Genomic DNA, 15,369 nt, shown 5'->3' with positions numbered 1-15,369 from the left:
TAGAAACATGTTTTTACTATTGTCATTACGGGTAGGGTAGTGTGTGTGTGTGTCGATGGGCGAAAGAAAAAAACATATTTAATCCATTTTGAATTCAGACTTTAACAAAACGTGGAATAAGTCAAGGAGTATAAATACTTTCCAAAGACACTATATATATACACTGAGTGTCCAAAACATTAGGAACACCGTCCTAATATTGAGTGCCCCTCCCACTCTCTTTCCTCCTCAGAACAGCCTCAATTCGTTGGGACATGGACTCTACAAGCTGTCGAAAGCCGTTCCACAGGGATGCTGGCCCATGTTGACTCCAATGCTTCCCACTGTTGTGTCAAGTTGGCTGGATGTCCTTTGGGTGGTGGACCGTTCTTGATACACATGGGAAAGCTTTGAGCATGAAAATCCCAGCAGCGGTACAGTTCTCGACACGTTCAAACCCGGTGCGCCTGGCACCTACTACCCCATTCAAAGGCAATTAAATCTTTTGTCTTGCCCATTCACCCTCTGAATGGCACACATACACAATCCATGTCTCAACTGTCTCATGGCTTAAAAATCCTTCTTTAACCTGTCTCCTCCCTTTCATATACACTGATTAAAGTGGCCACCAGCTGGGGAACCCTGGTTTAAAGAGTTTTAAAATCTACTTTTCCAGGCTGTTTAGGCTTCGTAGTAACAAGGTCTACCGACGTAATTATATCAAGGAGTATGTCATTAACACAGGTCTAGCCTACAGCTACACTATGAGACACTGATATTGAAAATGACTTAGTTTGCTTGATTCCCCAAATGGCACCCAATTCCCTATGGGCCCTGGTCTAAAGTAGTGCACCCTATTCCCTATGGGGCCTGGTTAAAAGTAGTCCACTGTATAGGGAATAGGGTGTCACTTGGGACAGACCCAATGACTCAAAGCCAAAAAGACATGAGCTCCAACCTCACAGCTGGGAACTGGGGTGAGTGGGTGGGAGTTGCAAAGTGCAAAGATTAAATACTAAATACAGACAAATACATATAAACTGTAAATAACATTGTAAAACATGGTTTAAATGACATCTTTCTAACTGCAAACAAATCATCATAGCATGTTCCACCAAATAGAGCAGCACCCAATACGTACCAACCGTATCAGAGTAGGAATGCTAATCTAGAATCAGGATCTATACCAACAACAACAACAAAAAATAAGTCTGAACTGATCCTAGATCAGAACTCCTACTCAGACAATGAATACAAACCCATAACTAAACCCTCAGCCAGTTTAAAAATCACCAAAACAAATAATTACCCTTTCAAGTACATTAGCATTCTATATAGCCTCAATCAGCAACAGAGTCCCCAAATCAAGAAAGCGTACAAGGCGGTGACACAGCTTCACAGGATGCTCTCGATGGTGCATCTGTAGAAGTTATTGAGGGCCTCAGGGGGCCCAAGATGAATTTCTTCAACCTCGTGAGATTGAAGAGGGAGCTGCTGCACCTTCTGTCGGTGTGAAGAAGACCATTTTAGGTTCTCGGTGATGTGCACGCAGAGGAACTTTACAGTCCCCAAATCCAGAATAAAATCAAGAAAGCGTACAAGTATTATATAGAGACATTATTGGACGGAACTCCGTTCCATCTCATGTTGCATAGAGTGAACAGCAAACCTGGTTTAAAAAATATCTAATTAAAAAAAACTGATGAAGCAACACTTCACCGCACACAACGCCTCTCCCCTATTTGACCTAGATAGTTTGTGTGTATTGATATGAAGGCTACGTGTGCCTTTTTTAAATTGATATAGTTCTGTCCTTGAGCTATTCTTGTCTATTGATGTTCTGTATTATGTCATGTTTCATGTTTTTGTGTGGAACCCCAGGAAGAGTAGCTGCTGCTTTAGTAACAGCTAATGGGGATTCTAATAAAATACCATATACCAAAGACTGTGTTATATACAAAGAGACTTGAAGACACACAACCTCAGACAGACTGAACTTGTCTTCTCTAATCAAAGACTACAAAAGAGAAAGAAGTTCAAATGTCAAGATTACACAGTAACACACGCACACGGCAACTACAAAACACACGCACACGGCAACTACAAACACACGGCAACTACAAACACACGCACACGGCAACTACAAACACACACAATTAGGCAACGACACACCACACACTAGGCAACCGCGCACGGCAAGCGCACGCACGGCAACCGGAAGTGCGCACGCACGGCATCTGAACGCACGGCATCCGCACGCACGGCATCCGCACGCACGCACGGTACCCGTGCAATTAATAACTTCCCCATGCTCAAAGGGATATTCAATTGTTGCTTTTTTTCACCTATCTACTAGAGGTCCACAGATTAATCGGAATGGCCAATTAATTAGAGCCGATATCAAGTTTTCCAAACAATCGGTATTTTTGGACACCGATTTGCCGACTTTTTTAAAATAAATAAATAAATAAATATATATTTTTTTTTTATACACCTTTATTTAACTAGGCAAGTCAGTTAACACATTCTTATTTTCAATGACGGCCTAGGAACGGTGGGTTAACTGCCTTGTTCAGGGGGCAGAACGACAGATTTTTACCTTGTCGGCTCGGGGATTCGTTTTTGAAACCTTCCGGTTACTAGTCCAATGCTCTAACCACCTGCCTTACATTGCACTCCACGAGGAGCCTGCATGGCAGGCTGACTACCTGTTACACGAGGGCAGCAAGAAGCCAAGGTAAGTTGCTAGCTAGCATTAAACTTATCTTATAAAAAAACAATCAATCTTAACATAATCACTAGTTAACTACACATGGTTGATGATATTACTAATTTATCTAGCGTGTCCTGCGTTGCATATAATCGATGCGGTGCCTGTTCATTTCTCATTGAATCACAGCCCACTTCGGCAAACGGTGATGATTTAACAAGCACATTTGCGAAAAAAGCACTGTCGTTGCACCAATGTACCTAACCATAAACATCAATGCCTTTCTTTAAAATCAATACACAAGTATATATTTTTAAACCTGCATATTTAGTTAATATTGCCTGCTAACATGAATTTCTTATAACTAGAGAAATTGTGTCACTTCTCTTGCGTTCCGTGCAAGCAGTCAGGGTATATGCAGCAGTTTGGGCCGCCTGGCTCATTGCGAACTGTGTGAAGTCCATTTATTCCTAACAAAGGCCGTAATTAATTATGACATAACATTGAAGGCTGTACAATGTAATAGCAATATTTAGACTTAGGGATGCCATCAGTTAGATAAAATACGGAACGGTTCCGTATTTCACTGAAAGAATAAACATTTTGTTTTCGAAATTTGTGTTTGAAATTCACTGCTCGACTGAGGGACCTTACAGATAATTGTATGTGTGGGGTAGAGAGATGAGGTAGTCATTCAAAAACCATGTTAAATACTATTATTAAATACAGAGTGAGTATGTAAACTTCTTAAGCACATTTGTACTCTTTAAATTATTTAGGTTTGCCATAACAAAGGGGTTGAATACTTATTGACTTAAGACATTTCAGCTTTTCATTTTTTTAATTAAAGTTGTAAAAAAACTTACAGAAAACATAATTCCACTTTGACATTATGGGAAATTGTGTGTAGTAGGCCAGTGACAAAAGAAAATCTCAACGTTGTCCATTTTAAATTCAGGCTGTAACAACAAAAATAGGAGAAAAGTCAAGGGGTGTGAATACTGTCTGTAGTCAAAATGTTGTTGGTTTAATTAACAGAATACTCCATGACATGAATAGTAGATGGTAGTATGTCAAACGTGTCGACAAGGGGACAAGGGTGATGCAACTTACCAGTGAAAATAACCCGGAGGCGGGTGGAGAAGGCACAAGGCAGAACTAGACAGCTGTTCATCTCCAATGCCCTTCACTATGAACTGATCACACTGAACAAAAAAAAAAAAAGACTGCACTCACACAGGTATTTTCTTTTATGGGCGTAGGTGGTGGGCGTAGGTGGTGGGCGTAGGTGGTGGGCGTAGCAGGCGGCGTGACAGATTACATTTACATTTTAGATTACATTTACATTACATTTTAGAGGACCGAGGATCAATGGAGACACTGAAGTATTCGTTTTTTTTAAATCATGTATCTTTTGAAACATTCACAAATAGTAAATTGCCTCCAAACCTTCCAGCTGCCTACTGAACCCTATTCCAACTAAACTACTGAAAGAGATAGGGATACATATGTTATACATATGAGGGCCCATCTACCAGATGTGTACCAAACGTAATAAAAGCGTCAGCAACAAAGCCTCTACTGAAATAGTATTTTGTTTAAAATTACTTTTTTTTTTTAAATTACAGCCTATATCGAATTTCTCATTCCTCTCAAAAATGTAAGAAAAAGTTGTTGCTAGGCAACTCACTGCCTTTCTGAAGACAGATAATGTCTACTAAACGCTCCAGTCCTCATAGCACTGAGATCGCACCCGTGAAGGTGGTAAATGACCTTTTAATGAAGTCAGACCAAGACTTTGTGTTTGTCCTCCTGCTAATTGACCTGCCGCTTTCTACACCATCGATCACCACATTCTTTTGGAGAGATTGGAAACCCAAATTGGTCTACATGGACACGTTCTTGCCTGGTTTAGATCTTATCAAAAAGATGTCAGTTCATCTCTGTGGATGGTTTGTCCTCTGACAAATCAATGGTAAGTTTAAGTGTTCCTCAAGGTTCCGTTCTAGGACCACTATTGTTTTCACTATATATGCTACCTCTTAGTGGTCATTCGGAAATACAATGTCAACTTTCACTGCCATGCAGATGACACACAGCTGTACATTTCAATGAAACATAGTGAAGCACCTAAATTGCCTACACTGGAAGCCTGTGTTTCAGACATAAGGAAACAAAGAGATCTGCTGTTTGACAATGATAGTTGTACAGTCGGCTCAAATAAAACTGAAGGACCTCTGCATTACTCTGGACCCCGATCTCTCTTTTGATAAACATATCAAAAAATTTTAAAGAGCAGCATTTTTCCAGCTTTGTAACGTTGCAAAAAAAAATCTGACACTTTTTGGCTAACATTTTCTGGCAGAAAAACGAATCCATGCGTTTGTCACTAGATTAGACTACTGTAATGCTTTACTCTCCAGCTACCTGGATAAAACACTAAATAATCTTCAGTTAGTGCTAAACACGGCTGCTAGAATCTTGACTAGAACCAAAACATTTGATCATATTTCTCCAGTGCTAGTCTCTCTACACTGGCTTCCTGTTAAGGCCAGGGTGGATTTCAAGGTGTTTACTGCTAACCTACAAAGCATTACATGGACTTGCTCCTACCAGACGATTTGGTCCTGCCGTACATACCTACACGTACGCTACGGTCACAAGGCGCAGGCCTCCTTATTATTCCTAGAATTTCTGAGCAAACAGCTGGAGGCAGGGCTTTCTCCTATAGAAATACATTTTTATGGAATGGTCTGCCTATCTATGTGAGAGACGTAGACTCGGTTTCAACCTTTAAGTCTTTACTGAAGACTCATCTCTTCAGTAGGTCCTATGATTGAGCGTGGTCCTACCCAGGGGACCGAAGGTGAACGACAAGGCACTGGAGCGACCAACCACCCTTGCTGTCTCTGCCTGGCCGGTTCCCTTATCTCCACTGGGATTCTTTATCTCTGACCATATTAAAAAGGGGGGCTGAGTCACTAGAATGCTCACGCTCTCCAACGCCATCCCCTGGGAGAGGTGCATCACGTCGTACCAGGCTTTTTCTTGTTTCCTACACTCAACCTAAATGGATTGAGTCACTGGCGTGATCTTCATTCCTGTCCACTGACTTGGCTGTCACAATCCCCAGTCCACCTGGTCGTGCTGCTGATCCAGTTTCTGTTGTTAGGCTGCAGCTATGGAATCCTAACCACCTTGTCCCAGACCTGCTTTTACGACTCACACCCCACCCCCCCACACGGCACCTGCTGTCTCGACCTCTGAATGCTCGGCTATGAAAAGCCAACTGACATTTACTCTATCCTGTTGCACCCTCTACAACCACTGTGATTATTACTTCACCCTGCTGGTCTTCTATGGACATTTGAAAAAAACGATCTGGCCTTAACGGCCACGTACTCTTATAATCTCCACCCAGCACACAGAACCTGGTTCCTCTCTAGGTTTCTTTCTAGGTTCCAGGCTTTTCAAGGAAGTTTTTTTTTCTCCTAGCCACTGTGCTTCTACATCTGCATTGCTTGCTCTCTGGTGTTTTAGGCTGGGTTTCTATATAAGTACTTTGTGACAACTGCTGATGTAAAAAAGGGCTTAATAAATAAAATGTGATGGTTTGAGGCCTCCATAAAAAAAAAGTAAGCATATTTCCTGCAATTACACACATTTTACCATGCAGCTGAGAGAAAATGTCGCAGTTCATTTCCTGCGATTCTATGCATTTGGCCAAGGCTAATTCTATTTTATTTTGCTCAAACAATAACAAAATTAGTACTGCTAAATTAATTGTTTTGGGAAATTTCAATTCTCCCTGTCTAGATTTTATTCATTTTGGTGACTGTTGTTCTCTTTTGGTGGTTATGTTCTCAAAGATACTATAATTGAAAAAATATATTAGGTCCATTATCTTTTCTACATAGTTTATATCTGGTTTTGTTGTAATTCTTTTTTCTTTTTACACTTGGGTTTTTCCGAGAAAACGCTTAGGCGGCCAGCCCAAGGATTACAACTGCAGAAAAATCCCTGTTAAAAGGAGACAGCACTTTGTCTCTAGTCGCAATAAACTAGGTTACTGCAAGAAAATCAGCCAACCATTCACATAACACACTTTCGTCATATATAGATGAATCTTTACTACGTCACATTATTTCCCCATGACAACCACGATAATCTGACACTGCTTTGTTTGATCACATTACCATTAAAAAAAAAAAATGTTTTTAAAAAAAGCATTCTCCTCCGACGGTCGGTGTCAGTGCAACGGAGATGAAACATACCGTAGCCTACAACGAATAGGATTCCAAGCTACGACCTCCGTCTATCCCAAACAACATGGAATTAAAACGGAGCTTCAAAATATCCTGTTTAATAAAGAGAAGATTCACACCACTGTGGTTCAAACTAGGAATGAAGGGACTATCAACTAGCATTGAAAAGATACAACTGAAGAAAAGTAGCTACATAAGTCTACCCTTTACCTGCTCATTCTGACATCTTCCTTGTGATGAGAGAAGTACAGTAGTATCCAGCCTTAGTATTTTCCTTCTCTTCCTGTTATCTCAGTCAGAGCTCGCTAGCCATGTTGTGCTAGTCCTATAGGAGAGACTGACTGGCTGGCACTCAGCTCAACAGACCGACCGACGAGTAGGGCTCAAAGAGGGAGGGATTAAAGCCTTAAGTGTTTGGCATAAACTTCCTTCCTGTTCAGTTTCGGGGGGGGGGGGGGGTTTTCACTTTTTTTTTTTTTTCTTCCAGGGAATCATTGAAGTACAGTCATACTTCGCCCTCTGGTTCAAGCCCCACTCCAAATCAGTTCAAAACTCCAAACAAGCGACAGTCCCCTCTAAAATTGAAGCCATGTTTCAGGACCCAACAGAACAGAAGGGCGACAGCTGAGAGAGAGAATGAGCGAGAGAGCGAGCGAGAGACAGGAGGCGCAGAAGAGAGAGAGAGAGAGAGCAAAAGGTGACCCTAATAAGCCTCTTTAGCGTGGTGATAGAACAGGTCCAGGACAGGATTCCTTCTGTTCATATTGTGGAGTAACTACAATGTCGGACCTGGACCTAACAAACTGGCTAGTGTCTTCACTGACATGTCAACCTGTCCCTGACTCAGTCTGTAATACCATCATGTTGTTTCAAGCAGACCACCATAGTGCCTGTGCCCAAGAACACTAAGGTAACCTGCCTAAATGACTACCGACCCGTAGCACTCACGTCTGTAGCCATGAAGGAAGTGCTTTAAAAGGCTGGTCATGGCTCACATCAACACCATTATCCCAGAAACCCTAGACCCACTCCAATTTGTATACCGCCCCAACAGATCCAGATGATGCAATTTCTATTGCACTCCACACTGCCCTTTCCCACCTGGACAAAAGGAACACCTATGTGAGAATGCTGTTCATTGACTACAGCTCAGCGTTCAACACCATAGTGCTCTCAAAGCTCATCACTAAGCTAAGGACCCTGGGACTAAACACCTCCCTCTGCAACTGGATCCTGGACTTCCTGACGGGCCGCCCCCAGGTGGTAAGAGTAGGTAACAACACATCCGCCATACTGATCCTCAATACGAGGGCCCTTCAGGTTGGGCTGGGCGATATGGACAAAACATCTCACGGTATTGAATTTTTTTTTGAAAAATCACGGTATGACGGTATTTTATGTTTTTAAATTAGAACATTTATGAAATTTGCTTTATAAATACACTTCAGGGTGGCAACACATACATCAAGTCATTTCAAATGGGTCTTTCTCCATTGTGATTGTTTTATACATTTTAGTCATTTAGCAGACGCTCTTATCCAGAGCAACTTGCAGTAGTGAATACATACATTTCATACATTTTTTCCCCCCCGTACTGGTCCCCCGTGGGAATCGAACCCACAACCCTGGCGTTGCAAACGCCATGCTCTACCAACTGAGCCACACGGGACTGAATTATACTGCTCAATTCAACTTCAACCCAAAATATTTTGGGGGTATTTCCATACATTTTCTGCATTTGCTGCACTCAATTTGAGATAAATTGTCACACTGCCATGTAGGGCTGCAGGAATAAACCTTATTTTGAACCAAACGTTGCAATAGCGATTTGACTTATGATTTAGAGCAAAACACTTGGGTGAAATGTTGGAATCATGGAAATAAAATGATTATTCTAGAATATGATAGTGGGCACTTTGAATAGTGTTTTGAAATGAAAACAAATTAAAATGCCAGGGTGGAGTTATTGTGATTTTTTTTAGGAACCAAACACTTAGGGTAGGAACCAAAGTGCCGATGACCACAGTGGTAAGCCTAATCACCGACAACGATGAGACAGCCTATAGGGAGGTCAGAGACCTGGCCGTGCGGTGCCAGGTCAACAACCTCACCCCTCAAAGTGATCAAGACAAAAGCAGATGATTGTGGACTACAGGAAAAGGAGGACCGAGCACGGTCCCCATTCTCATCGACGGGGCTGTAGTGGAGCAGGTTGAGAGCTTCAAGTTCCTTGGTGTCCACATCACCAACATGGTCCAAGCACACCAAGACAGTCATGAAGAGGGCACGACAAAACCTTTTCCCCCTCAGGAGACTGAAAAGATTTGGCATGGGTCCTCAAAAGGTTCTACAGCTGCACCATCAAGAACATCCTGACTGGTTGCATCACTGCCTGGTATGGCAACTGTTCAGCCTCCGACCGCAAGGCACTACAGAGGGTAGTGCGTATGGACTTAAGCTTCCTGCCATCCAGGACCTCTATACCAGGTGGTGTCAGAGGAAAGCCCTAAAAATTGTCAAAGACTCCAGCTACCCTAGTCATAGACTGTTCTCTCTGCTACCACACGGTAAGCGGTACCGGAGCACCAAGTCTAGGTCCAAAAGGCTTCTTAGCAGCTTCTACCTCCAAGCAGTAAGACTTCTGTACAGCTAATCAAATAGCTACCCAGACCCCTCATTTACACTGCTGCTACTCTCTGTTTATAATCTACGCATAGTCACTTTAACTCGACCTACATGTACATATTACCTCAACTAACTGGTGCCCCCCCACATTGACTCTGTACTGGTACCCCCTGTATATATCCTCGCTATTGTTATTTTACTGCTGCTGTTAAACTATGCTGCTTTTATTTCCTATTTTTAACTTAACACTTTTCTTCAAGCATTGTTGGTTAAGGGCTTGTAAGCAAGCATTTCACTGTAAGGTCTACACCTGTTGTATTCAGCATTTCACTGTAAGGTCTACACCTGTTGTATTCGGCGCATGTGACTAATAGGATTTGATGTTGCTGATCCATCCTCAGTTTTCTCCTATCACAGCCATCAAACTCTGTAACTGTTTTAATTAAAGTCACCATGGGCTTCATGGTGAAATTCCTGAGCAGTTTCCTTCCTCTCCGGCAACTGAGTTAGGAAGGACGCCTGTATCTTTGAAGTGACTTGGTGTATTGACACATCATCCAAAGTGTAATTAATATCTTCACGATGCTCAAAGGCATATTCAATGTTATTCTGTTGTTGTGTAAAAAAAAACATCTGCCAATAGTAATAATTCTTTGCGAGACATTGGAAAACCTCCCTGGTCTTTGTGGTTGAATCTGTGTTTGAAATTCACTGCCGACTTAGGGACCTTAACGGTCAATTGTATGTGTGGTATACAAAGATAAGGTAGTCATTCAAAAATCCTGTTAAACATTATTGCACAAAGAGTGAGTCCATGCAACTTATTATGTGACTTGTTAAGCAAATGTTTACTCCTGAACTTAATTTAGGTTTGCCATAACAAAAGAGGTTGAATACTTATTGACTAAAGACATTTCAGCTTTTCATTCTGTATTCAGTAAAAATGTCTAAATACATAATTCCACTTCAACATTATGGGCTAGGCCTGTGACAAAAAAAATGTATTTTATCAATTTGAAATTCAAGCAACAAAATGTGGAAAAAGTCAAGGGGTGTGAAGTTGCTGTGTGTAAGAGAGAAATGGGAAAGGGAACATGGTCATTTCTGTGTAGGAAACCTTTGTTTCATTTAAGTAGGCAAGTCAGCTAACAACAAATTCTTCTTTACAATGACGGCCTACCCCAGCCAAACCTGAACGACGCTGGGTCAATTGCGCGCCACCCTATTGGACTCCCAATCACGGCCGGATGTGATGCAGCCTGAATTCGAAACCAGGGACTGTAGTGACACCTCTTGCACTGAGATGCAGTGCCTTAGACCGCTGCGCCACTCGGGAACCCTTATTCCAATCACTACGGAAATTAACAAGATCATTGACTTGGGAGGGAATTTGGATAGAAAAATATGACGCGCTTCTTTATCACTCCTCTGCAGAAAGACATCAGAGTAGTGGAATGGGGTTGTTGGACATCATGTGGGTCCAATGAGGCAAACCATTACCACATATTTTGTGAATGCACTAAGCTTGTTCCATATTGGCAGGACATGCATAGAAGACATATTTAAGGTTGATGTCCCATGCAGAGGTGAGGTTCTGTATTCAGGGGCCTAAAGGTTAGAGCGTTGGGCCAGTAACTGAAAGGTTGCTGGATCAAATCCCCAAAGCTGACAAGGTAAAAAAAAATAAAAATAAAATAAATCTGTCGTTCTGCCCCTGAACAAGGCAGTCGACCCACTGTTCCCCGGTAGCCTGTCATTGTAAATAATAATTAGTTCTTAACTGACTTGCCTAGTTAAATAAAAGGTTATTTTTTTTGGGGGGGGGATTCAGGGACCACGCTTGATTGGGGGATACTCCTAATAGCAAGTAAGAAAGCCCTAATAACAGTTAGAATCAAAAGGCGTCCGCGGTAGACGACTGGATAACATGTGATCTGTGTGATGGAGAGGCTGACCTTTTCTGAGACTACAGAAAAAAAAAATGTATTCATAGTGACTGTCAAAATGGATTGAGTATATAACATCTGATTTTGTTTAATGGTCAAAGTGGAAAAATCTGGTACTGTAATACAATCCATCTGTTCACCTGTTAATAGTTACTGTATAAAAAAAAATTAAAAATGGAGAGAAAAATATTGGAAAATTGAGAACAAAGACCTTTGATCTATGACACTGCATTCCTGAGACTCACTGAATGTCTTAATTTTTTGGTTTTATGCTTTTTAACTTGTGTGCTGTGCTCTCTTTGTCTTTATGCTTTTCATTGTAGACATCTTGCATATTCAGACTTAAATGGAGGCAACTATATGTACATTCTATATTTGGACTTGGTGATGTGGAGTGGCCCTCAGGGGCTGTGTTGCATGAGTAGACTTTCTCATGGACAACTGAACTATGGCTTGGTGTGAGAGAAGGTCTCAATGAAATGGAACTTGAGTCTGAATCTTATTTTGTTCCCCAAATAAAAACAGAATTTCAACCTTCGCTTCTCCCGAGTCCGTACGGGAGTTGCAGCGATGAGACAAGACTGTAACTACTACCAATTGGATACCACGAAATTGGGGAGAAAAAAAGGGTTAAAAAAAACAAAAAATTATAAAATAAACCTTTAAGAAAAAAAAAACACACACACACATATTTAGGCTAGAGGTGGAGGTTTTGAATGAACATGTGTAATAGCTGGGTGGAGGTAGGCCTATTGAATGGGCATGTAGGTTAACTCCTGGGAACGCTTGTTAAAAAAGCTTTATAAAAAGAAATGCTTAATCAACACCTTATCACAGACATGTCATAACTTACAACATGCAAGTCTGCAAATGTATATTGCTTTAGTTTCGTCAGTGGTGTGTGATTTCTCTATATGGGATTATGCTTTTGAAGAAAGAGAGCTGTGCAGTGACAGACACCAAACAGTTAAAACAGCACAATACTGACGCCTTTTCCCTCCCCAAGACACCAACCATAATGGGTTAGGCCCCTAGCCTTCAGCGATATCCTTCAACAACAGCTATGTCTAATAACATGGCTACGGAATGCCACTCAAACACCCCCCATCAACTTCAATACTCCAGGGAGGTCAGCCAGCACACCGGAGCCAGAGAGACGGGCTAGGTGGGTGACCTCCAGAGGGGAACGTATAGGGACGCTGCATGTGGAAAAAAATAACATTTGGCACAGAGACACATTCAACAGGTGACACATGCTAATTGATGGGGCACAGCCCGACAGCGGGGCAGGCAGCAACTCTAGGATGTCCCGGTGGGACAGGCTACAGAATGACACACTGATGATATTAGTACAGATACACTGTGGACATGCCAGGACCAACTGGCTTTTCAAAACCCACAGCTGGATTTGATCCTAATATGTGATCACATAAATCATTCAACTGATACCCCCCTATCACATTCATAGATGCTAACTGCTTTAGCGCCTACTGATGATGGTGTCTTCTGACCGGGGGGAGTTTTGTTAAGAGCCCCGACACTTACTCTAATCATTAACATGCATCGCTTGTGGTACATTTTTGGAAACATAAGGAACGTATCTTTACAAAAACAAAAAGGTTAAATTACTACACACCTTTATTAGTGTTCAGACACTGTTTATCTCCATGTCACTACGAAAGACAGACAGAAGATATATGCAGCCACCTGTGCTAATTATAAAACAATCAAATGTATTTATATAGCCCTTTTTACATCAGCTGATATCTCAAAGTGCTGTACAGAAACCCAGCCTAAAACCCCAAACAGCAAGCAATGCAGGTGTAGAAGCACGGTGGCTTGGAAAAACTCCCTAGGAATAACTCTCTAGAAAGGCCAGAACCAAGGAAGAAACCTAGAGAGGAACCAGGCTCTGAGGGGTGGCCAGTCCTCTTCTGGCTGTGCCGGGTGGAGATTATAACAGAACATGGCCAAGATGTTCAAATGTTCATAGATGACCAGCACGGTCGAATAATAATAATCACAGTGGTTGTAGAGGGTGCAACAGGTCAGCACCTCAGGAGTAAATGTCAGTTGGCTTTTCATAGCTATCTAGCGTGCTCCGAACACCTGTGTGTAAACCCAACTGGGGAGTTCGTGTAGTTTGTCAACTGGAGGCACATACAGCTTGTGGATATGTGCAAAACAGCTCTAAAACGTTAAAAACACCACGTTGGAATTGTAGTTGACATGGAGCCAAATGTGGGACGAATGTAAACCGCTGAAAACACCACATAACAGAGTAGGGTTTTCGATAACTAATATCCCTTTACCACATCCTCAGAGACACTAAATACATGTGTAGAAAATGGGAAAGATAAGCACATTAATGAATATATGATAGGCCTATATGTACTAAATATCTACGAGTACGTACACACAGCGTTATTTTGACAATACAATCCTTGATATTTAAATACATGAGGCAGATTAAGTCACACTTGCTCCTCAATGTGAGTGTTACATTGACCATAGGTTGTCACAGCTGAATACCGACCTAACATGTTTTCATTGCACGATGGAGGCTTTGAGTCTGAGCAGTTATTTACTGCCATAACACTAAAAGAAAAAAAATGGTTGATGTTTTTCAAAAAGGTTCTATCACAGGATGGATAGCTACAGCAAACATTATAACATTCATGTTTATATCAGTCATTGCAGTATCAACAACCAACACTGGCAAAGATCCAGATTGTAACGTTTGCTGATTACATTGTGCGAGGAGTATAACGTTAGCTTGTCAGTTAGCCCACCAGAATATGTACGTTAGGTATGCTTAATCCAATAAAGACTTTAGCTCAGCTAAATAAACATATTTGACTATATAGGTAGCTAAAAGGCGTTTTTGGCAATGCTCGAACAACTAGTTTTACAACTACGCTAACGTTACACATTATACCAATGTTAGCTAACGTTGTTTACTTACCGGGTTTGTGAATCCTCAGTTTGACAGATGAAAAGCAAATTTGTGAAAATCCCAAATCGGAGGGCAAACAGGACAGACCCCTGCCTACCGTGCCCCGAACCGAAATAACCTTAGCTAGCTAACGCGTTAGCAGATAACTTGTAGCCTGTGTGACTGCATTTCAGCTTGCTAACGTTGACTTAAATCGGTGTAGTTAATGTTCGCTACAAGTCAACATAGCTAACTAGCTAGGACATGTTTGCAACCTGAGAAAGGGTATTCAGGTGGTAGGTACTTCTGTAACCTTAACTAACGCTAGCTAAATGTCTGACTAAAACACACGATAACCGGGCTAGCTAGTTAGCAACGACTCGGTTTAGCACAATAGCTAATTCGAGTCCCTCAGTTCAGGTAAGAATATATGTGTGTCACTCTCCCGTCTAAAATAACGGCATATATTATGACGACATTTTGTGACGGTTTTGGTCTTCGGCAACGGTTTTGTCGGATGTTCGTGCAGACGACATTTTTCTTCTTCTTCTTCTTCTTCTGGAGGCAAGCCGAAGTTTCTATAGCCATAGTCAACGCCCCTTCGTCGGTGATTGGTTCAATTGTAGGACTGACGCTAACAAAGAGATTTATAACTAATCCAAGATCGTTCATATGTGTCGTTTAAAGCGGTAGTTTATGAAGCATAGTGGGCAGAACAAGTAAGGAGGGTGGGTAAAGCCAAGCACGAGATTCTATTGGCGCGTTGTATCATATATTTGCATATTTTCGTTAGGGAACGCCTCTTCTGTGGAAAGTAAGCTTGTGCACAAACTCTATTTGACCTTGCACTCCTTCAAAACATGGCAATTTTTTTACAACTTTGGAAAAACGTAAATTCTATAAAATTCA

The 15,369-nt window shown here is 41.6% G+C and overlaps 1 protein-coding gene across 3 annotated transcripts in view; it reads right to left on the bottom strand.

Annotated features, from left to right (window-relative positions):
• ip6k1 (inositol hexakisphosphate kinase 1) overlaps positions 1-15,159 on the bottom strand; it is a 69,719-nt gene extending 54,560 nt beyond the window's left edge. For all 3 annotated transcript variants that reach the window (XM_029692852.1, XM_029692853.1, XM_029692854.1), the window contains exon 1: positions 14,491-15,159. The gene's annotated coding sequence lies outside the window, so the exon portion shown is untranslated. The remainder of the gene's footprint in view (positions 1-14,490) is intronic.
• Between the last annotated feature and the right edge of the window lie 210 nt (positions 15,160-15,369).

The sequence above is a fragment of the Salmo trutta genome, chromosome 16 (genome assembly GCF_901001165.1).
Source record: "Salmo trutta chromosome 16, fSalTru1.1, whole genome shotgun sequence".
NCBI lineage: Eukaryota > Metazoa > Chordata > Actinopteri > Salmoniformes > Salmonidae > Salmo > Salmo trutta.
This window is presented reverse-complemented; position numbering and strand designations above follow the sequence as displayed.